This window comes from Phocoena sinus, chromosome 3 (assembly GCF_008692025.1).
Source record: "Phocoena sinus isolate mPhoSin1 chromosome 3, mPhoSin1.pri, whole genome shotgun sequence".
In the NCBI taxonomy this organism is placed as follows: domain Eukaryota; kingdom Metazoa; phylum Chordata; class Mammalia; order Artiodactyla; family Phocoenidae; genus Phocoena; species Phocoena sinus.
This window is the reverse complement of record NC_045765.1, coordinates 160,965,512-160,990,891: the sequence shown is the minus strand read 5'-3', so window position 1 is coordinate 160,990,891 and position 25,380 is coordinate 160,965,512. Positions and strand designations below refer to the sequence as shown.

The 25,380-nt window shown below is 38.7% G+C and overlaps 2 long non-coding RNA genes across 2 annotated transcripts in view; both read right to left on the bottom strand.

Moving 5' to 3' along the window:
* Positions 1-12,144: 12,144 nt before the first annotated feature.
* On the bottom strand, positions 12,145-16,735 carry LOC116750419. The gene is made up of 3 exons (XR_004349021.1): positions 16,687-16,735; positions 15,652-15,742; positions 12,145-15,119 (listed from the first exon to the last, which is right to left on the bottom strand). It is a non-coding gene; the product is annotated as an uncharacterized LOC116750419 (long non-coding RNA).
* Positions 16,736-19,299: 2,564 nt separating this feature from the next.
* Positions 19,300-25,380, bottom strand: part of LOC116750420 — a 30,450-nt gene continuing 24,369 nt past the window's right edge. Inside the window, exon 3 of the long non-coding RNA XR_004349022.1 lies at positions 19,300-20,036. This is a non-coding gene — a long non-coding RNA (uncharacterized LOC116750420). The remainder of the gene's footprint in view (positions 20,037-25,380) is intronic.

Below are 25,380 nucleotides of genomic sequence, written 5' to 3'. Positions count from 1 at the left end.
GATCAGAAAATGCTGAAGGCAACTGGTTGCCTAGCAGTAAACTGTTTTTGTCCTTTTTTTAAACTTTTTATTTTATCTTGGAGTATAGTTGATTAACAATGTTGTGTTGGTTTCTGGAGTATAGCAGAGTGATTCAGTTATACATATACATGTATCTGTCCTTTTTCAAATTCTTTTCCCATTTAGTCTATTACAGAACATTCAGCCTTGTTCCCTATGCTATACAGTAGGCTCTTGTTTGTTATCTATTTTAAATATAGCAGTGTGTACATGTCGATCCCAAACTCCCATTCTATCCCTCCCCCGCCACCTCTCCCCCCGGTAACCATAAATTTGTTCTCCAAGTCTGGGAATCTGTTTCTGTTTTGTAAATAAGTTCATTTGTATCATTCTGTTTTTTTTAGAATCCACATATAAGTGCTATCATACAATATTTGTCTTTCTCTGTCTGACCTACTTCATTCAGTATGACAGTCTCTAGGTCCACCCATGCATGCTGCTGCAAATGGCATTATTTCATTCTTTTTAATGGCTGAGTAATATTCCATTGTAAACTGTTGAGTGTTACCCTAAGTGCCTTGGGGTAACATTCAACAGTTCTGTAGAATCTTTCTCCACTCCACCAGGACAGTCTCAACCTCTACCTCATCAGGAACCTCAGACAGGCGCGACTCCTCTCTGATTCCCAAACTCTCTGTGATCATCATGGGCTCAAACATAGGCTTTTCCCAAGGATTTGAGGCAGTATTTTTTGGAATGCTTGCAAGTTTTCTTTGAACACTAGAATATTAATAGATTATTTTAGGAGAAAGATATAGATCTGCAGTTAGAAGATTTGGGAAAGTATTCGATTAAAAAATTAGTTTTAATAATCATGAGAATTCTCAGAGATTTTGTTATGCTTATATGTATTGTATCTCTCCACAGAGGAAATTAATGTGTACCATTCTCCAAATCTTCTTAAATGTAGAAACCCTGTTAAATCCATAAAACATGCCTAGGAAACTGCTGCTCCAGTGTATCCTGATTCCAAATTTTTCTTAATGTTTCTGGCATTTATTACCTCTATGGCTAATTTGTGCACTTATTCATGTATTTCTTTCCTTCTGCATCTTTTTCTTTATCACCTAGCTCAGTGTTGTTATGAAGAAGGTATAAAATAAATACTCATTAAATGAATGAATAAGCTTTCCATTTCATTGATGAAAAAAATTGGGAAACTTTGAGACTGGGCCAAAGTTTCCTGATTCTCATTCAAGTATATTAAGGCATTTCCTAGCTAACTGGCTACCAAGAATGAAAGTTTTTAGTGCTGAATCCCAATTTTGTGATCCCTCTGGAATTTAGCTACTCATTTATCTTAAAATACCATAAAAAGACCAGTTCATATAGCAGTCAGAGGAAGATTATTAAAGCTTTCATTTTTCTTTGAAAACTTGAGAATTTCCACTAAGATAGTCTTATTACATCCTCTAATTTACTTGAAATTACAGGACATCAGACAAATATGGAACTGTGATTTGGTATATTTGCAAGGAGACATAAATAAGAAAGGAGGTGATAAGTTGTTGTGTTTTTTGACTACTTAAAAAAATCTATTTCACCCTTCCAATTTAGTTGTAACTTTTATGTTCCATAACATGAAAACAAATTAACGACATTATATGTAGACTTTTCTTTTGATCAAGTAGTATTTATTCAATCAATAAACAACTATTTATTGAGAAATCATTACCTCCCAGGCTCTGTGGTAAGTGATGTGGTTACTGTCATGAATAAACTAAAGGCACTGTTGAATATATGATCATGATAATGATAGATGCTAAAAAGGAAAAGTACAGGTTTCCATGCGTGCATATAACAGCAAGACCCTAACTTAATCTTAGGGCCACAGAATGCTTTCTTAAGAAAGGTCCATTTGAATGAAACTTGAAGGGCAAGTTAAAACTCAGACAGAGAAAAATAGTGAGAAACTGGGAGAAGGCTCTGCCGTGAGAAGGGTCTTGGAGAGTTTGGGAAACTAAAATAGAGTTGAAGAATGATGAGCAAAGAAAAGGTAGCAAAGGCTAGCTTATGGGCCCACAAATGATGTCAATAGCTAATCTCACCCTTTCCTTTTTTTTTTTTTTTTTCTCATCACTTTCCCCGAGTAAAAGTTTATATTTTTACTTTTAAACTTCTTTAGGAAGCGTTTTATTGCAAAGCATTGCTGGTAAACAGAGTAAATGATTCTGAAGCTGATTGCCAACTTTTTAGAAAGCTTGGAATGATGAAACTTCTGCACTTGTGAGTCTACAAAAGTTTCCTTGGCATTTGAGCACGATCATCAAGTCAACTCGGATGGCTGGCTTAGGACCAACATGAATGTATCCTGTCTGGCTGTAACTGCAGCGGGATGAAGGAGCATTCATTTTCTGCTTAAAATTACTCTCAGTGTTGTTCTGCACTGTTGAAATAGTGCTTGCCCTTCACCCCAGAGTGGAAGCTTACAGGTGCTGGGTCGGGTCCAGAGGACCCAGGCATTGCAGTACCACGAGATTCACCTCAGTGTGAAGATGTGATTAAAGGGATCACCATCAAGGATATCATCTAATAGAAAATACGGAAACGTTCAAGCTAAATGAAATCAAACTTGAAGCTTCTGATAGATATTTTGGAAAATTCCGTTTTAGAAGTGATATTTTTAAAAGATTACCTTAAAGGCATTACCAATGGCTTGAGTATCTTTAAAAATAATAATGATGCAGAGATTAATCAAGGACCTAAACACTTAATAATTTTCATTAACCCATTATCTTAGATAATGTGAAAAAAGTTAAAGATTAATAAGAGAGCGTTTTCTGTCGAAAAGTCCCTGGAGCAGGAGAGAATGCCACACTCCTGCTCTCCTTTTCCCTTCCTCTCCTTTCTCTCTTCTTTCCTTTTTATCTACACTCATCTTTCCAGAAATTTTTCATGATGGCTTATAACGTCGCATTTGGTAAAGCACTTAATGTGGAAACTGGATAAATGAGAGAAAAGAGAAGAAGAAAAAAACTAAAAGCAGGGACCACATTAACACCTTCCCCACCACACTTCTGTACTTGGCTTGGCATTTCCTGGCACCCAGTACAACGGCCTTAGGACACAAATGAACCAAATGCTGGTTGGTGAGGCCAGGGCTCAGAGAAATTTCCCTGCTGGGTGGTTGGTAAAAGTGATGGTGAAAGGGAGCTCATGGAAAACACATGCAAGTGAGGGTAAAATGCTCAACAGTATCTCTGTAATAGATTCAATCACACATATGGTTGATCTGTTTTGAGTCATAGCTCCTGAAGTCCAGCAATGGCCTTGATTCTGGAGTGTAGTTCGGTGAGCCTGAGGGACCTGCTCCAGGTCTGGAATCTTTGGTTGGTCAAGCACAGTCCAAGGATCAAATTTAGTCCTTTTTTTTTAGCATTTCAGGGGATAGATGGCTGGATGCACGATCTCCCCTTTGTCTTTACAAAGGCTGAAAAACAATCAGGGGAAAGGAAGTCGTTAGAGATCATTAAGACTTACATGAGGGCTTCCCTGGTGGCGCAGTGGTTGAGAGTCCGCCTGCCGATGCAGGGGACGCGGGTTCGTGCCCCGGTCTGGGAGTATCCCACATGCCGTGGAGCGGCTGGGCCCGTGAGCCATGGCTGCTGAGCCTGCACGTCCGGAGCCTGTGCTCCGCAACAGGAGAGGCCGCAACAGTGAGAGGCCCGCGTACCGCAAAAAAAAAAAAAAAAGACTTACATGAGAAAGAAAATGAAAATTGAAATAATGACAGCAAAATCATAAGAAGGAGAAGCTCTTAGAGTGTTAGGAGAATATGTCTTATAAGTCAAACAAAGAAGAAAGGAAGAGAAAGAATAAACTGGAAGGAAGTCAGCGGTCCACGTCCTTGATAGAGGGGTTCCTCTGCACAGCCTACTCCCCAGCAGCTGCGGGTGACACAGACAGGGGGTGTTACAGGGCCATTGCCTCGTGATCTTAGCCAGGTAAACAATTGCCTTTTCGGGTCTTCTCACAGAGGCCATCCTGCCTCGATCAAAGAGCTGGCTTTGCAGCCAAGGCTCCACCTGCGGAAATGAGTAGAATGGTCTTTTAGCCCTGCCCACGATCAATACTTCCAGATCTCAGTAAATGAACGGCAGTGCAGGGTGGCAAGTTCCTTGCTAGTGTTATGGGCAAAGTGCTAGAGGAGCCCTGGGAAGAACTGATTATTGGTCAATTTCTATGTTAGTTCTATAGTTTCAGAAAGTATTAGGTGCTAATGTTTCTTAGAGAATAAATAGATACAGTTTTGTCTTCAAGTTTAACTAAACATAAAAATCTTTTAATGTTTATGTTTTCTTTGCAGTTTGAAAAATAATAACTTGCTCTCATAGGTAGTGTAAAGGTCCTGGTATTTTCATAAACATGTTGCAGAAGGTCCACGGACAAATAAAATCTTCTCCTGAAAGATATGATCATAACTATGTTGATGGAAAATGAGAAACAAGGTAATATAAAATTTTATATTCTTGAAAAATGCCAGAAATATATGATAAGCTGTTAAGGAGATGTTAAAATGTCTGACAATTGCCACCAACAGCCTGGGCATCCAGCTCTGTCAGGGCACCCTACCCATAGAGCTGGTACAGAAGCTGTAGGAGGACCTGAGCCCACACACCAAGGTTTCCACCTCAGCACAGATTATTTTGGTGCAGGAAGTAGTTCACAAAACTGCCATTTGACAGATGCCCAGCAGCACTGGAGACTGCCATAGACTGAATGTTTTTGTCCCTCCAGATTCATATGTTGAAATAGAATCCCCAATGTAATGGTATTTGGAGGTGGGGACTTTGGAAGGTGGTTAGATCACAAAGGCAGAGCCCTCATGGATGGCATTCATGCCCTTATAAAAGAGACCCCAGAGAGCTCCGTAACCCCTTCTGTCAAGTGAGGACACAACGAGAAGACTACCGTCTATGAACAAGGAAGTGGGTCACCATCTATGTACCAGGAAGTAGGTCCCCACCAGACACCAGTTCTTGATCTTGGACTTCCCAGCCTCCATAACTGTGAGAAATTAATTTCTGTGGTTCATCATCCACCCAGTCCACACTATTTTTCTTATAGCAGCCCAAACAGCCAAAGCCTGATACATAGTCAAAATTATATTTATGCCCTATAACATTTCTAGTTTTCAATATGGTATCACAGAATTTGTTATAAGCTGTAACTATGATGTTGAAGAACCCAATTTTCATCCCAGCATAGAGCTGTGAAAACCAAGGAGATTGGAATTGCAGTATCACATTGTTTGCAAAGTTCTTTTAGACCAGTTGTTTTTTGAAAGAAAAGGCCATGCTTTTTAAACAGGAAAAGAGAGCAATGTGACAAACAGCTATGGCAATAAGGTTAAATGTAATAAATACACTTAGTATCAATGAATTAGAGGTCCCTTTGTGTTCCCAGTTATTTAACACCTTGTCTGTGGGCTTCTCTTTGCTTTTATTGGAGGCAATGTCTCCATTAGGATCAGGCCATGCTTGTTGAGTACAGCAGAAAGCTGAACCACATGCATATGAACTCATGTTCCAAAGGCTGATTACTGAGTTTTCAATACTCTGAAAAACAAACGAGAATTGCAGACTTAAAACTTAGAACCAAAATGTTAGCACAGATATTTCCCTACTACTTAAATAATGTCTTAGATATTATTAAGTATATCATTATATAATATAATAATATATTAATGTATTAATAAAATTTATTAATATCTTAGATATTAGCTTGTTTATTGATATGTAAGTAATCATCTATGCCCCTCCTTGAAGTAGCCACCAGATATGATGATTTTGGATTTAGAAGTGTAATGATTTGGGGGTGGATAAGTAAAAGCATCCAAAGATGCAGTAAAAATTTTATGCAAGTCCCAACCTTGCTACTAATGAGAAACGGATATCATGTTTGTATTTTGAACAACAGTTTATATTGTTTTCTCTCTGAATGAACCCATCTCAAAAACTATGGAAAATCAATGACTTGAACTTGGGCTTCCCTGGTGGCACAGTGGTTGAGAGTCCACATGACAATGCAGGGGACGTGGGTTCGAGCCCTGGTCTGGGGGGATCCCACATGCTGTGGAGCAACTGGGCCCGTGCACCGCAACCGCTGACCCTGCACTCTAGAGCCCGCGAGCCACAACTGCTGAGCCCACGTGCCACAACTACTGAGGCCCGTGCGCCTAGAGTCACTGCTCTGCAACAGGAGAAGCCACCGCAGTGGGAAGCCGTGCACCACAAGGAAGAGTAGTCCCCAGTCTCTGCAAATAGAGAGGGCCCGTGTGCAGCGATGAAGACCCAATGCAGGCAAAAATAAATAAATAAATTTATAAAGAATAAAAAGAAAATCAATGACTTGATACTCCTACAAAAGAAGAGAAAATCACCTGGAAGTATTTTGAAGTCCCCTGAAATCACTAATAGCCTACTGCAACATCTGGCCAACTTACTGGAACAGTCACTGCCTAAGACACATCATCAGACTGTCAACATTTAAGCCGAGGCGGAGAGAAGTCCTAACCCACTGAGTCAATGACAGTTAATTGGTGTCAAAATGAGAAGAAAAATAAATAGGCGCCCACCATTCTCATACAGATGTCTTATGCCTCAAAACAGAGTAAAGGGGCTTCCCTGGTGGCGCAGTGGTTGAGACTCTGCCTGCCAACGCAGGGGACACGGGTTCGAGCCCTGGTCTGGGAAGGTCCCACATGCCGCGGAGCAACTAGGCCCGTGAGCCACAACTACTGAGCCTGCGCGTCTGGAGCCTGTGCTCCGCAACAAGAGAGGCCGTGACAGTGAGAGGCCCGCGCACCACTATGAAGAGTGGCCCCCGCTCGCCACAACTAGAGAAAGCCCTCACACAGAAACGAAGACCCAACACAGCCAAAAATAAAATAATAAATAAATAAAATTTAAAAAAAAAAAAAAAAAAAAAAAAAAAAACCGAGTAAAGAAAACCAGAAAGGATAAACAATTAATTATTATAACATACAATGAAAGAGCAAATTTACCTTACTCTAAATCAGCGATAAGCAATTTTTTTCCTGTAAAACCCAGATAGCAATATTTTCGGCTTTGCAGCCATACAGTGTGTCACACTACCCCATTCTGCCATTGTAGCACAAAAGCAGTCAGAGACAATGCCGGAACAAATGGCATGATACTGTTCCAATACAGCTGTTGGGTTTTCTCTCTCTCTCTCTCTCTCTCTTTTTTCAAAACCTGGCAGCAGACTGGATTTGTCTAGGACCTTAGTTTGTCAACTTCTGTTTTAGGTTATAAGAAGACTTAATTGTTAGCAAAACCAGATCAAGAGTATAGACCGTGTAACAAATATTTACCTGCAGTGAAGCCATCGAATTTCATAGCTATTTGTACCAATGGCAGAATCTCCAAACTTCTTGGAATAAATAGCAATATAAAGTTTTAGCACCTAAATGTCAACCAAGATCTGCACTGAATAATATGGTAGCTACTAGCCACGTGCGACTATTTACATATACATTAAATTAAATTAAATATAATTTAATTAAATACAAATGTAATATTGAATTTCTCAGTTGCACTAGCCACATTTCAAATGTTCAGTAGGTATATATGTGTTATAGCTGCCACATTGGACAGCCCAGCATATAGGACAGTTCTATCATGGTCAGAGTTTTATTGGATAGCACCGATCTAGATTACACAGATACAGGTTAGACAAACAGAGAAACTGAAGCTTAACTGTGGACTGTCTTGCTATAAGCCACAGGGCAGTTGAATGGGAACATCAGAAGCCGATCTGAGTTCTTCCACCTCCCAATATCTTGGGCATAATAGGAGATAATCAGCCAACAAAGAAAGAACAGCGCTCTGAATATACAATGGGTAGCAACTCCAGACAGAAGTAACATCAGTTGAAGGCCAAGTTATTTAAAGATGCTATGGACCAACTCACCTGAGCCACCAGAATCTTGGTAAAGGCCACATGGATACAAATGTTCCTCTGTGAAAACATTTAGAAAAGCTCCTTGACATGGGAAATAGAGACAACAGAATTACGAAGATAATCTATTTAGTGAGTTTATATAAAAAGTGGGGTTTGTCTAATACTAATGTCAAATATTTCCCTTTGAAGGAGTAGAGAAACTCCCGTCTAAGGGTGGATGAAATGGGATTGTTTCTGACCTGCTTTAAAAGGAGAGATATCTGTTTCGCCTGTATTATTTAGGTTCTATGGGTCCCTTCTATCTGCCTCAGGCTGTTTGTGCTCAAGTTGGAGATTCTTTTTCTTGCCTAGCTGTCCTTATTCCCAGTCTCCACGTGTACATGTACTGAAAACTCACTGTTAAGATAACATCTGTAATCCCTGGAGGTGTTACTTCTACTAAATACCTACATCACTTCCCTTTTTACTCGGAAATGTCTTCTAGTATTTTCCTTTTGCATAGTTCTGCATTTTCAGCCTCAGTCATCTGAGTTTTCTCTTTATTGACTTCTGTATTCTGTTTTCACTCTGAAACTGGGGGAGCTCCATCAAACTCTATTCATTTTGGTAGAAAGAATCTCTTTCAAACTAGGCTGGAGCCAAATGGTGGACCATCTGCAATATGGCACTTTCTGGAGAGCACTGTCTGCACGTGCCTGGGATGTTGCTGTTTTAGCACACACTCCTTGAAAATCTTTTTCCTACTGAACTATTATCTTCATCCCAACTATTAAAAAAAAAAGTGCTGACTTGCCATAAGACACCAAGTAGTATGCAAATACCAAATGAGGGTCTTAGGTCGGGTTCCCTGGAAAAGACATTGAGGTTAATTAAGCTGGAGGCTGATCGGGGCTGCACCAGCGACAACTCTTGTCCAGAAGTGATGGAGGCAATAAGAGACAGAGGGAGACATTGAAATGAGATGCAAAAGAGGCTGCAGCTGATCCAGGAGGGGCTCTCCAAGAACAGGGATGCTCTTCAGTTATCCCAAAGCGAGGCAAAGAGGGAAGGTCTTTGTCTAGCTATTGGATTGGGTTCCCCCAGGAAGGAGGCATAAACTTAAGTGGGGCAGCCCCTTTGGTCAAGGGCAATTTCTAGAGAAGGAAGTAGCTTCCAGCACAGTTGTCAACACTCCCAGCAGCAGGGGGAATGGGTGTGCCAGTCCTGAATAGGCATCTGAGCAGTGCCTCACAGCATTCACTATAATGAGGTGATGTAACAGGAGTTACTGGTACAAAGTAGGTGTTCAATAAATGTTTATTTAAAAAAAATTCTACTTTGACTCATTTCAATGGAATTTTGTTTTGTTTTGGGCTCATCTCAAATCATGGAATCTTAGTCTGGGACGATACCTTAAAGATTATTCAAACCAACCCAATGTAAGAATGCTTTCACAAATTTGCACAAAGCAAACATTTGCTAGGTGCTATAGACTGAATATTTGTATCCTCACCAAATTACGTTGAAACCTAATCCCCAACATGATGAAGTGTGGAGGTGAGGGCCTTTGGGCGGTGATTAGGTCTCTGCCCTCATGAATGAGACTTGTGCCCTTATGAAAGAGACCCCAAGGAGTTCCCTTGTCCTTTCTGATATGTGAGGACACAGTGAGAAGACTATGAACCAGGGAATTAGCCGCCCCCCCCCCGCCCCCGCAGACACCAATTCTGACTGTACCTTGATCTTGCACTTCCAGCTTCTGGAACTGTGAGAAATAAATTTCTGTTGTATATAAGCTACTCAATCTATGACATTTTGTTATAGTAGCCTGAACAGACTAACACGTTAGTTATGTGGGTAAATATCATGTCCCTGATTAGTGCTTGAAATCCTCAAGGGATAAAGTCTATCTACATGATGCCACACCCAATATAAAACACTTGAAAGAAAATTGAAACTTTTGGTCTAACTATGCATGTCTGGAGTATATGACATCAAAAATACTTCTTCATAGTTATAACAATAAATTACTTCATTTTTAGGTGTCTTTTCCTTTCCAACTATTTGACATTGTGTAGATAGTCTTTAGATTCCTTTTAAGGGTGTATGAAGCGAAGCTACATGAATTTTAATTTAGCCTATCCCAACTGGCATTGTATAAAGTAACAGATTTATGCCTAACAGAAGTTTTTAAATTACAATAAATTTCTTCAGCATATCATTTACATAAGGCACACCAGCCTGCTTATTGGTACTAAAACAGGAAGCAATATAGCAAATAGAAGTTGCTAAATATAGCCAAAGAAATAGGAAGACTCTATCTATAGAAATTTCGTCTGCCTTTTTACTCCGGTTTAAAAATAATTCATACTAATTATTTTAAATAGATTACTCAGTTCATTTAACTGATAAAAATGGACCTATTTTCAAATCAAGATTCTGTATGAATAGATTAAAGAAAATAACTTTTGTCTGAATTTTATTTAGTTGATCCAAAAGCAGATAAAGAAATGTATTTAAAAATCTGCCAATGTACGAATATAGCGATCTTATTATATACTTAGAACTACCCTGAACTTATGGAGGATTCTGAAAATGCAGGAGGACACGACTGTGCAGAAATGTTGGGGAGTCAAATCTCATGCAGAGGAAGTAAAACACAGTGAAAGTCTGAATAAAAGAACTATCGCTGCAGGATTAATACTGTGGTTTTGTTTGCTAGACAGGTTCATGGAGGCTTTTTCACCCTCAGAGCTATGATTCTTCCAGGGCCCACCTTAGAAGACTGGTACTTCTTTCAGAGATGCTCCATTTTTCAGCTCATTTCTAGAACTTCCTTAGGGAAATTGCCCTTACAACTTGTTTCATATTATTTTACTATGTTTATTATTTGTCTTTGGGTTTAATCTTGGGAAAGGCCAAAGTAATAAATAAAATCAAATTTAGAAATAATTCTCGTGATCCAAACTAAGTTATAATTAATGAATAATTACCTTTTTTTTTTTTCCTGGAATGGCTCATAGACTAGCCAATTCATTCACTTATACAATTTTATTTAAATTGAGGTATAATTGACATATAACATTCTGTAGTTTAGGGAGAACAATGTGTTGATTTGAGACATTGATATATCATATACTATGTTGATATTACATTGATACAATATGATGACAACAGTCACATTAGTTTACACGTCAATCATGTCACATAGTGATGGTTTCTTTTCTGTGGTGAAAACACTTAAGATCTACTCTCTTAGCAACTTTGAAGTATATAACACAGTGTTGTTGACTATTATCACTTTGCTGTGCATTAGAGCTCCGGAAATTATTCACCTTCTACTTGGAAGTTTGTGCCCTTTGACCAACAGGTAATCAATCTAAACTCTCTCCTTTTCTCTTCCATGGAAGTCACCCACGTGAGGATCCCAACACTGGGCATTCAAAGACGCCCACCTAACTTTGGACAGATAAGTTGCAAAAGAGTGTTTAAGGAGGATTCCCTGATAAGGCACACTGGATAAAGGAAAGCATGGAGTCAAACAATTAGTTGGGGGTCCAAAATGAGATCTAAATTTGAAAAATATGTGGTTTTGCTTTACTCAAATCCCCTATATATTTGCCTCAATTCTCCATTTCAATTGTGGGTTCAGAAAAACTATCTGACTCAGAAATAAGGAGGATAATGAACAAGAAGTTAAACGAGAAGGAAGTTGAGAGAATGTGTAGATAATGCAAAATAGGGTCGCTAAAATACCACAGTAATTAGAATGGGAATAAATAAACATTCCAGAAGTCTCCAAAGGATTAATTTTTGACACAATTAATTTTATTTGCTCTGGAAATGTGAAGTGGATTTGGTCCTCATCTGGATGCAATTGAGTCTTCTCAATCCTAGGCTAGATAGCTATTTTTCTGCTGATTTTAATATGCTGCCAGTGCCAAAAGTCCTCTGGGTAAATATATCGGATTTATAAAAATGCCCAACAAAATCAAATTAACCAAACAATGTTGAATGAATGACTCACAAAATGTGACATTTTCACCGAATAAATATTTTTCGCTTTCCACTATATTTAGCTAAGGAAAAAAGAAAAATTTCACACAGATCTAAATACTTTGTGAGTTTATTATGAACACATGTACAATGCAGTGTCACAATTTTATACACAGGTAGGTGGCGTAGGTGACTGAAGGTTGGCGCTATTTAAACTATTCTCAAAATAGTTCTTTTTGGGCACTCCAAATTTTTTATACACTCTTCAGAGAGATTATCTGAAGGTTAAAACGCTATAGCATTTTGTTTAGAAAAGCATTGCATGACTCTCTGGTTAGAGTGTAGAAAAAGTTTGGGAAACTGAAAATATGTTTTAAGTCTGTAGTTTACCAGCTTTTAAAAGAGGGTCCTTTAAAAAAAGTGTTCACATTTATCAAGGAAAATAGATCCAGTGTCTTGGGAGGAACCAAGAAGTGAGAGCTGGTGCTGGTGATGACTTTTACAACAGACTGGAAAACACTTGTATTAATAGTGATAGCTCAGGGAGGTGAAACTGTTATTTTCATGTTGTTTAAACATGAATGGCTTGTTTCAATTACTTAAATCTCTGTGTCTATATTTATGTCAATATCATAATCTCTTGATACACACATTGACTTCCAACTTCAACAGGCCTGTGTTACATGAAGCTCTGTGAAGTCCTAAGGAGTCACAGAAGTGGGACAGAGGTCCAGGTGGAGAAGAACCAAACAGAATACAGGTGTTATATTGGGGAGAGCTAAGAAAGGATGAGATTTATTTGGGTTGTATGATGAAGATGTTTAGGTAGACCAGAGAGATGCCTCAATTAAGAACCTGGAGACAACTTTGAAATGGTTCTGCTTATAGCTCACCGTGGAAGATACACTGTTTTCTTGAAAACCAAAGCTATCAACCATCAGAGGATAATTTAATAAGGCTCTACAAATGGTCACAGGACATTATTTACCATCACAATCTTTTTCAGGGAAATTGCTTGAATATTTTCTGAGGACACTTCTGTGTAACTGAAAATTCAGAGCTGATTGTAAACATGTATATTCTAGACTCTATTTATGGAAATAGGTGGGATGTAGATTACTCTAACAGTGAAATGGGTATAACCTTTCCTTTTTTTCTCAATGTATTTACTTTTCTAATTGTTTGTTGCTGATATATGTAAATTAATTTAATTTTACACTGACCTTGATAAACTCACCTATTAATTTTAATAATTTATAAAACTCTTATTTGGCCAAGGAAAGAGTTGTATTTTCTTGGGATGATGTGGTCATCTGGGTAAAGTAACCCCATATTTGCTTTTGCCTTCTCTTTGTGCCCTGAATCACTTCCCCTTTCCCCTTGCTTATGCATGGGATTGCATAATTTGATAAAGTGTTAGCATGTAAACTTTTCTTCAGGCTCTGTTTTCCAGGGAGCCCAGGCGAAAAGAGTCTTCAAAATTCCTTTCCTGTTTAATGCCTCCCAAGGTCCCTTCCAATTTTAATACACTTGCCCAAGGCCATAATGCTAGAAGGGCATGTAACTGAGAGCTAAACCAATCTGTTTGTCTGTTAGCTCCATATTCCCACTAGCCAAAACTTTACTCCAGGCATCTATTCTTGCCCTGTTCTAGCCCCACTCCAAGAAGGCTTGCCTGTCTCTTCGTGAGAACCGTCTGAAGAAGGAGAGCAAAACAGAATTGCCTTTTCATCATGAACCGCTGTGGGCAGAACTTGTCTTCTGCTGCTCTACAAATGGAAATAAACACTCAGGAGTTAATCCTCAGAACAAGTAGAGATCTTGCTACAGAATGTTTATTGACAAGCCATTTCCTATTTGAAATTCTTTCCTCTCTCGGTCTCCATCTTGCCCTATACTGTTTCCTTTGCTAACTTCTCTAGGCATGTATAATTATTGTCTCCACCAACCCTATCCTCTGGTTTCAAAAGTTACTCTGGGTGTTCAGTTCTAGCCCCACCCATATTGTTGGAAGTTTTCTCCATCTACTGCTTCTCCTCAAATCTCTTTAAAGTGCCCTTCTTAACCAGAAGACCACAAAGGCAATTTAAGTCTAATTGGATCAATGGATGCTCAGATTCTGTATCTAACAGCTCTTTAATATTTGGGTATTCTTCTTTCCCCAATGCATGGGTGCTCTGAAAATTGGCCATGTGTCCTTTGGGGAAGGATTGGGGAAATGCCTACCCTTCACTCCACTTACCATGTCTCCCCTTCAATGGCTCTGGGTCTGTGAATTAACTTAGATCTCGAAATAGGGTGAGGAAACTTGAATTTCCATTGTAGCTGTTGACATCATCCTTCAGTTCATCAGACTTTGATAGTTTTTAATTATACCACTCAAGCAACACCATAGTTATCTAAACACTTCTTTATATTTTCTGACTTTTCCAAACATAGTTGCCATAAATTCCTGTGGATCAAACACTGTGATTCCCATTCCCACTCCAACATCACTGTTAGAATAATTACATCTACTTTGCCTCAGACCAATAAGTGTTGTCACCTAGCCTAGTCACAGTGAGGAGTAGCAGGGACAGACCATTTGAGAAAAAAAAAGATTCGTATTGAGAGAGACATGTTTCAGGTGAAGTCTTTGTACAATCTCCAGGCAAGGGGGGTTTGTTTTCCTCCAGCAGGTGGTAAGGGGACTCCTTTTGCTGGCCAATAGAGTTCTGGTAATTGAGGGACAAAGATTATTAGACGTGTTGATCTACTGACATATACACACGGCTATATTTAAAGTAGATAACCAACAAGGACCTACTGTATAGCACAGGGAACACTGCTCAATATTCTGTAATAACCTAAATGGGAAAAGAACTTGAAAAAGAATAGGTACATGTACATGTATAACCAAATCACTTTGCTGTACACCTGAAACTAACACAACAACTGTACTCCAATATATTTCCGTAAGATCTTATGGAGAAACCCGAACGAACTTTTTGGCCAATCCAATAAAACAAAACTTTAAATAAAATAAAATTCCCCATTCTTACTCTTTATATCAGGTCTCAACTTCATTATGAAAGATCTATGGTGCACATTTAGTTTCCTTTGCAATTCTGCCATGCTGGTAATCGGATACTGGGCCTGGTTTTCAATTTTCATCTTCTCTGTGTGAAGGAAGGGAACATTCACTTTAAAGCTGCCAGGGAGGCCCTCGGGCTTTCGAAATGTGATTTAAGTTGGCAATTTGTTGCCCTAAGCCCATCATTTACTTCTTACAAGTCCTCTACTGGTAACAAAGTATCCCCCTTCTCACCACGATCTTTATTATTACAACATCCCTCTTACCAATCAAGAACAGAAGCCACATTGTCTCCTGATGCCCTGCTTTCCACTGACAGCACTTCAATTATCATTAGATGAAAGCTTTAGTAACTGTTACTACTCCATTTGTCCTCCATATCACCTCCAGACAAAGTCCTATCCCAAGGGACGGCTTTCATCTTAGCCTAGATGCCTACAATTAGGGTAGAACAAAGTTTACCTTCCTATCTGGTGAAGCAAAAATGAGGGAAAAAAGCACAGGAGGAAACAAATTCAAGTGTGTGCATTACCAACCTGGCCACAGCTTTACAGGAAAACATAGCTGGCTATGTGGGTATATGAAATGTCTCCAGTAAGGCAAAATGGAACTCTTACCTCTCAGCACATTCCATTGGAGGTGCGGTGGGAAGATGAACAATGTATCAGCTGTGAAAAGGACACTCACAGCTGCTGCTTAGTTTGCAGTCTAGGATGAAATAGAAGAGAAATGAGAAAATAAATAGATATATGGATTTAAAATGATTTCAAGGTTTTGCCTGACAAAAATCTGATATATATGGTGTAAATATCTACCATTTTTGTGATTGGGTTTTATAAAGCCATATAGAAGACTGCTTTTTCAGTGACAATGGTACTTAATATGCCCAGAGATTGTTAACGTATAATGGAGATGGCATAACCTCTGATGAATAGTCTTAGAGATTTCAGTTTTCTGTGCTTTTGAATTTAACTCAGAGTCAGTTACAAGAGGCTTTCTCCTCTAATTGTTTCAGTAAGGAATATTTCCTTGAAAATACTATTTAATATACCGTAGCAAAATTTCCACAACTTGACCTTGCTTTATGCTGTCTGATACCTTAAATATTCATGATTTTGTACCTGGGTACCTGAACTGACTGTACCTTCCAATATAAGTAGAACTGTACTTAGTGAGAAGGACAGTGCATAGCAAATACATACTGCATGGAAAAAACAGCTGTATTTTGGTTTATGAAATGTCTCTATTTTTCAAATATTTTGGGTTAGATGAAACCCAACTAAGTTTTGCCAAGAACGTTTCCCCTTTAATTTTTGAAATCATGTGCAATTTTGCAGAAATTTACTCCATATGTTTCTGTTTCATTTACACTTAAATAACCAAAATATTGTTTTGTAAGATCTATTTGATGTCCAAGAAGCCATTTGAATTACTCCAATACAGTGTTTTTAAACTGAGATATTACTCTCATACCATAAAATTCACCTTTTTGAAGTGTATATTTCAGTACTTTTCAGTATTTTTTCAGAGTTGTGCGACCATTACCACTATCTAATTCCAAAACCCAATACAGGTTTTAAACATATTGCCTTAATCGGAAGCTGAACCGTAACGCTGGGAAATGCACGAACGCGCTGCATAGCGGAGTTTACCTTGAAGCTTCTTGACTGGAATTTGATGTGAGTTTTTTCTGTTAAAAAAAGGGGGGGGGGAGAGAGAGAGAGACTTGTGCCAGCCCTAATACCACAGTCATAAATCAGAAAAATCTGTATTAAACAAAGTGGCTGCAGGACTCGGGGGTTATCACAAGGATGGCCCGAGTTGAAAATTCTACTGCTTTACGGCTCAGACCCATCCCCTTACTGATGGTATTTTTGACAGTTTTTTGACTTGGAAAATCTCAGACCACTGGGTCCTGATCACACAAATTTTGGCTCCAGAGTTCTCCTAGCTCACAGTTACTACCACATCCAGCTAAGTCACTGCCAGAAAAATAAGAGACTACAGAAGGCTGACTTTGAAGACAGAATGTTCCCCTAGTGACCTCTGTGTATTGAAATTGGAACAGTCTGCTTAAGAAGCAGTGGGAATAGTGAGTCATAAAACTTAATTTGTTATCTCAGTGAGGCCCTCCAGATAGTATTTAAGGATGTTGCTCTATCAGGTTCTTCAAGGATAAAATAGATTCCTGTTGAATACTAATATCCCTCTTTGTCAACTTTAGTTCTCAATTAGGTATACTGGATTTAGAACATGGAAAAAAAAGAATATATATATATATTACAATACACAAAACAAAACAGAATGACAGTGCATTTAGCCATATTTCCCAGCTTTTTTAGGAATCGTAACACCAAACTCTAGAAATTTGGTCTTCTACGACTCTCGTTTCTTTATTCTACTCAAAATAAGTCATGCTAAATGAAAAAAAAATTTTTTTAGTTCCATGTTATTTGCAGACATAATCAACCTGTGAGATTTTGGAGATTTTTCTTTATATTTAACACCCAGATTCCCATTTAAAAAATGGGAATTACAATAGGAACCCCACAAAATTAATGTAGAATAAATTAAATGATGACTTACATATGAAAAAATGACCAGCATAGTACCTGGAACAGCAAAGGTAAATAATTATTGAATTGGAACTGAATCTGGGCTGATGAGTTGACCCATGATTAGACAACTAGAATTTATTTCTATATTTGTTCTTCCAGGATATAAATGAGTGCTTTAGTAGTCACTGTTCTTTTCTGTGAATGCATTGCTTCATTTGTAAAATAAACATAATGTTGTATAAAAAGTGGTTTGTGTGTTTTCTATTAAGTGTCTCAGAATGGAACCACCATTTATCATGATCACTGTGAACATGCAGTAAGAAGCTTATTCCAGTAAAGCCTAGCATTTTTAAAAATTAATTGACACAATATCTCATCAATTGTCCTCCTTTCCCATAATAAGCTAAGCAACAATTCTTGAACTCTACAAATCAGGCAAGTTTTGCTATATCCTGTTTTTTTCTTATGTCCCTAACTTGGCAGTACTTTTTGTCCACATGACAACAAACTGTCTGGATGAAGAGTAAAATATTCAATCATCTAGATGTTTTGTCTACACAGTGCTACATGTTTTGATATTATGTAGACAAAACATCCAGATAATTGATTTTTTTCCCCATTTCATCCAGATGTTCTGGCATTATTTATACATAGCTCACATCTAGTTTACTATTCACTGAAACAGGAAGAGAACACAAACGTAAGAGGTGACATGAAAAATGTATCGGGCATTAGATCATAGGTGAGCATTTTCCTGGATGGGAGTAATTCATTTCTTGAATATATATGGTATCCACTTTGCATTTTTGTGGTTCATGTATATGAAACATTACCTAGCAAAATATGGTTGGATATAAACAATGTCTACAATACTGATTACAAATTATTTTGGATGAAGAGGAATAAAGAGGAAAGTTTGTTTTGAGTAAACAAATCCCTCGATGTCATGAATGTGGGAGATACTGATGGTTATCTACACAAATCATTCTGAACCATTTTCTCTCCCTTTCTGCCTTCCAGTACCAAGGCTGCAAAACCAGACACTTGATATCTTGGCCTCTCAGTAAGGGGTGGGTGGCCAAATGGCCTAATTTTTGACAATGAGGTCATAAGGGAAAGTGTGCCATGGGATTTCTGAGTGTGCCTCTTGATTAAAAGAACAGCTCCAAAGGAGAGTTTAATTAGTTCTGTTCCTTCTTTATTCTTTTCTTTGTCAAGTGTGGATATGATACTGGAGCTGCAGCAGCCATTTTGCAACCATAAGACAACAAGGATGGAAAACCAGTAAATAGTGGATAGGGTACAATGGACATAAGAAAGAATGGGTCCTTGATACTGTTGTTGAGTTGCTGCTCTATTCTTAGGCCTCCCATCTCCAAACTTTTTATTAAATAAAGAATCAATATCCTTATGCTTTAACTACTGTTATTCATGTATTTTGTTGCTTTCAACTGAGAACATTCCTATCTGGTAAAGTAATGCAGATATTATGTCCCTTTGACCCATAAAATAACTGTAGCACAGATTGCTGAACTGACTTGTCTAATTTCACAACTGCAAAACTAATGTGAAAATAAAACTGGGGCCCAGGTCTCCTGGTTTAAATTGCTTTATGTTCTTGTCATCAGAATACACTTTCTGAAGGCACTAAATATTGACAAGCCAAATGTCCAGGACTTAAAACAAGTGAGATAAAATGTCACCAACTAATAAAGGTAACACTGAAAAACTGTTCAAAGATACTTAAATCAGCGTAATGGATTCCTCTAATTTGCTACACATGGGGCATAACACAGCAGCTTTTGAGGTTTTAAAAACTGTAGGGATTCAGAATCAGAATTCAATATTCTAACACTTGGTTTCAACACAGTAATCTCTGGGTCCTGTTTTAGTGTCAATGCAACATGTTGAATGGGAGAAAAAAAACATGGGTTTTGAGAGCCAGACCTGTATTCAACTCCCACCTCCGTACTTGCTAGACATGAAATCTCAGGATTGGTACTTACCTGGTCAGTTTCCTCATCTGTAATACTGTGCCAGTCCAATGCACCTGTTCAGTTCTTGTGAGGATTAAATGAGATAATACATGCATAGCCCCTACGTCAGTGCATGGCAAATAATTACAATTTAATAAGCAGTAGCTATTATTATTACTAGCAAATTAAGAAACTAACAGATCTAGATGATATAAATGCCCTGATCAAAGTTGCTGTTCACTATTCAAGTGGCCTTCTGAAGTATGGTCGTGATGACAGTAGATATAACTCCTGATGGTAGAGCTGGGCAAAGGTGTAACTGTGATGCCCCAAGATGTACTAATTTAACGTTAGCTGACTGTGGCTTGTGGCACTTCCATCACGTAAAACGTTCAGGTGAACATTGGGAATCATCTGATTATTTGGTTCTCTTGTTGTATGAAAGATCCAAGTGAGTCATCAGACTACCTGAAAGATAAATTTTGGTTTTCATAGATATACTCAACACGGTGAATAACTTAGTTCCGATCTACATTTAACAAGCCTCTTGTCAAAGCACCTTGGTGGTTTATAGCCTGAAAAAGGAAATTAAAGTAATAACAGTGAGCCAAGTGCCATGACTTGTCACACATACACACACTGATTTCTACATTTCAATGGGCTCTTGCTACAGTAAATTTAGCTTACTGTGTGTTTTCACAAAATAACAATTACCCGGGAAGTTCTTTCTGTCCTGAATTCTCAAATGCTAAATAAAACCTTGGGCTCTTGGCTGAAAGGTAGAACCTGCCATTCAAATCGATTCCCAACACAGGGAGTGCAGCTGGAGTTAGAGGACTCTAAGCCCAGCTCCATTATTTTTGCATCACATAATATTTTCTATAAACCTGGCCGAGGCCCACAAAGTGAAGACAGTTGGTTTTTAGGAACCAGCCTTGATTTTCTGCTTGGGACAGTGAATACCAGGAATCCATTCCTAATGAAAAGCAAACAGAGAATCACTACTTTCCCCCATACATTCCTTACATAGTTATACTTGAACGTATTCTGTGGAGACAGTTTTTTCTACAAGTTCTACATGCAGAGGGTGTGCACAGGAAAGCCTCATCTGGAGGGCTGGAGCTAGAATAACTAACTGGAAGTTAACTCTTGTGTGCTCATGAAGCCCTTGAACCTGCACTTCCTCTGCCTTCTCAGAGGTGTCCTGTCCAGATGCATCTTCAATCAAGGACCAGTCAAGTCAACTTTGACTACTCCTTGGGATTTGGAGAGTCACACTGCTCCTGATACTGTCGGCCTGGACCTAATATATTCCTATATAATTCTACATTGATTTTCACTGTATTCTTAGGGATATAGAGGTAGTTCATCCTCTTCGATGGCTAGGCAAACTCGTGATTCCAAGGTAGTCTAGTTGTAATGGAAGAAGTCCCTGAGTCAGGGCCAAAGCCTCAACTCTTTATTTGTTATGCAACTATTTTCCAGCTAGCTCACGTCTAGAAGTTGCAGATTCCTCATGTCTAAAAGGGCAACAGTGGCTGCCCAGCAGGTAACCAAGTTCTGGTGAGAGGTATTGTCTAAAAACACCTGGAACAATGTCAAGAACCATATGAATGGGAGGTATTATGGAATGCAAAGACATTCTAAAAACAGTTTTAAAACAAGATCGATTTTCAGGGTATTTATGTAAAATTTTATTCTTTTTAATTAAACTTTTTATTTTGAGATGTTTGAAGATGATTCACATGAAGTTGTTAGAAATAATAGAGAAACCCTGTGTACCCTAAACCCACTTTCTCCCTGGGTAGGCAGCTCAGGCTACCATGACAAAATATAACTGAGTGGTTTAAACAACAGAAATTGTGCTCTCATCATCTGGAGGCTAGAAGTCCAAAATCAAGATGCCAGTATGGTTGGTTTCTGCTTAATATTTCTTTTCTTTTAGCCCTTGAAAAATACTGTGGCACTTCCTTCTGGCTTCCGTGATATCTGGTCGGAGAAATCCATTGTCATTTGAATTATTTTTCCCCTATAGAAAAGGTATCATTTCCTTATTCACTGCTTTACAGATGTTGTCTTTGTCTCTAGTTTGCAGAAATTTGACTCTACCATTTCTTGGTGTGGATTTCTTTGAGTTTATCCTGTTTGGGTTCTACTCAGTTTCTTGAATCTGTATTTTATGTCTTTTGCTAAATTTGTAAAGTTTTCCACCATCATTTCTTTCAGTACTTTTTCAGCCCTCTTTCCTGCCTATCTCTATCTATCTACCTACCTAGAGAGATTTTAAGGAGTTGACACACATATTTGTGGAGGTTTTGCAAATCCAGAATCTGCAGGGTACCCAGGCAAGGGTTGCAGCTCAAATCCAAAGTTGTTTGCTGGCAGAATTCCCTGTTTATCAGGGGAGGTAACCTTTTTTTCTATTAAGACCTTCAAATGATTGCATGCAGCCCACTCACATTATGGGGAGTAATTTGCTTCACTCAAAGTCTACTGATTTAAATGTTAATCTTATCTAAAAAATACCTTCACAAAAATATCTAAAATAATGTTTGACAAGTGATCTGGATACTATGGCTTAGGCAAGTAGCCACATACGATAAATCATGACAGTCTCCCAGGTCTCTGCGGCTTTGTTCATTTCCTTTTCTCAGTGTGTCTTATCCTTGTTGATGCTCAGATTGAGTAATTCCTATTGTTCTATCATCCTTTTATGCCTCCTTTTCTCTGTTCCCTCCATTCTGCTCCTCATATGGTCCTCTGAGTTTTTAATTTCTGTTATTGTATTTTTAGTTCTAAATTTCCATTTAGGTATTCTTTGTATTTTCTACTTCTTTGCTGAGGATCTGTGTTTTTTATTTGTTTCAATCATGTTCATAATTGTTCATCGATGCATTTGTATGATGACTGCTTTAAATCTTTGACAGGTAATTCTTGTATCTACCATCCTGGTGTTGGCATCTATTGATTGTCTTTTTATTCAGCTTGAGATTCTCCTGATTCTCAGTATGGTGAGTAATTTTTCTATTGAAACCTGGACATTTGGGGGACTGAGTTATGAAAGTCTGGATTATTTACTTATTTATTTATTTATTTTTTTTGCGGTACGCGGGCCTCTCACTGTTGTGGCCTCTCCCCTTGCGGAGCACAGGCTCCAGACGCACAGGCTCAGTGGCCATGGCTCACGGGCCCAGCCGCTCTGCGGCACGTGGGATCTTCCCGGACTGGGGCACGAACCCGTGTCCCCTGCATCGGCAGGCAGACTCTCAACCACTGCCCCACCAGGGAAGCCCGAAAGTCTGGATTATTTAAACCTCTTGTTTTAGCTGCTTTCTCTGGCACCACTCTTGAAGGAGAAATGTGGAGGAGACTGCCTCATTACTTCTGGGTGGGAACAGACAGCCAGGTTCCCTTCTTTGATACTGAGGGGAGAGGAAGCTTGTTAGTGCTGGGTAGCTGTGGGAATTTTCACTCCCAGCTAAGTATCTTAACTTGGCTGGAGGGATAGGAAGGTCCAGTACTCTCCCCACTTGGCCTCTAATGATCCCATGCTGAGCAGGGGTGAGAGTTCTGACTCTCTACTCAGCTTCCTCTGACATCACTACAGCTGGGTGGTGGAAGGCCCCTCATTACTACTGGGTTTGATAAAATTCAGCCTCCTACTTAGCCTTCTCTGAAACTACCCCAGCAGGAGTTTGGGTCATCTCGTTAAGGCCTGGTGAGGATGGAAGTCTAGGCTCCCCACTCACACTTTGCTGGTGAGAGACTCCCCACTTTCTGGTCTTTTGGCAGAGAAAGTGGGATTTGGGGGGGTGTTGTCTGTATCCTTTGGTGTTTACAGGTTTCTGACTTCTTCACTTCCAATTGGGATGTACAATGCAAGAGGACACCTCTATATTGGTCCTTAGATCCTGAGATCCCACCCTGACCACCACCTTCTCTCTATCTTTCAAAGTATTCTTACATTTATTTTATATCTTATACTTAATTGTACTTAGCAGGTGAAATAGGGAAAAGTATACTTACTTCATATTCCTGGAAGCAGAAACTATAAAAACTCACTTTTAATGAAGAGAGGTAAGAGGGTAAATGATATAAAGTATCAGTTTAATATTATAAGTACAAAGGGACTATGGCTTGCCACTAAGCTAGAAACCATAAAAGCAGGTCTTAACCAAACTTTCTTAATAGAATTACAGTTTGACTTTGGGATTCCACTGAATTCCCATCTCAAGTTTTCTCACAAATATTTTAAGTGTTTGATAGTAGTTGTATCTTTAGTTTATGATGACATTTCAATTTATTTCTTCTAAATAGTGGTATAGGATATGGAAAATATTTAGCACTGTGCTTCTTATCACTAATTCATACTTTCTCCGGGGGGAAGTGAGCTATTTGCCTTCCCTCCACATTCCTAGCCAGTTCCCAACTTTATCACCCATATTCATAAGCAAAAGAATTTAGGGTCACCTTGACTATATGTTTGCAATGAAGTCATAGCCTATACTAAGAGCCTTTCTTTTACCCTTTAAAATATGAATAAAACTTTGCATTTTTGTTTGTCAAAACTTGAATTCTGGAAGATGCTTTCATTTCCAAATCCTGAAATCTTGGAATAATTTTATCAGTGAAAAAAGTGATAAATTACATAGAAAAGTTCAGGTCTGAATTTTCTTATTCATAAATTAAAGGTATTAAAATTAATTAATTATAAGGTCCCTGCCAATGGTAATCTTTCCACACTTGCAGTTGACACAGCACATTAGTGGCTCAAATGCAATTAGAACTCTCACATCCTGACTTCTATTAATCTGACCATTCTTACGTCCGACTGCTTCTCCCAGGACGCCTGTGAGAAAGTAGGTTTTACCATCATTTTGCTGGTGAAGAAACAAGTTCATTGACCTGTGTCACCTACTAAGTTATTAACTCATTAAAATTTCTAAGGCAACATAATTAGTAGCTGGCAGAACCAGGACTCACTCTCTTTAAGCATTCTAACTCCAAATGCAGTGTATGTTTGTTTGTTTGTTTTACTGCATCAAAGTTCCCTTTCTCGGACTGATGTCAAGCTCTGTTTCCTCTCAAAGGATGAACACTGACAAAGTCCTAGAGAAAGTGTCCAAACCCTTCTCCTAATTTTGCTCTGACTACGCCATCTTCTTTCTTAATATCTTACAGTGACTTATATTTACATTTGAGATAAAGTCAAAGATCCTTATAGCCCTCATTAAAGCTCTTTATGAGGAGGTTTTTGTTTCTGCTTCTTCTCATGATACAGTAATGGTTTTCCCTTGAACAACTAGAAAACTGGACAGTATATATATTAGACAGTGGATTTCAGACATTGGACAAAAGGCAGTGCAGCACTGTGATTCCCAAGAAAATAAAAACAAATGAGGTGATCCATATAATGGCATCAGCTCACTATCTGGATAAAATTTTAGGGTGTAGCAAAGGGAAGAGGAACCCAAACAGAGCCAACCAGTCTTTCTGAGTTGGGAGGACAAAGTTTGGAGGCTTTGTCCCTTTCTTTTTTTTTTTTCTTTCCTCCTCCCCACTCCTCTCCCCCTGGCTTTGTCCCTTTCATGGGGGCAGAGTTGACTAGAATCTTCAGGAAAGAATGCCATAGAGGAGCGAATTCCGTAAAGAAAGGTCTGGATATTTGTGGAGATAATACCTTAACTATTTCACTGGGTATTGATCCCCATATGCAGGAGAGGAAAATACCCAAGGCTGGAGGAAAAAAAAAAAAAATCACTCACTGAAAAGCTATAGACAGAACAAATCCCAGAGTCCACACCGAGCTGAG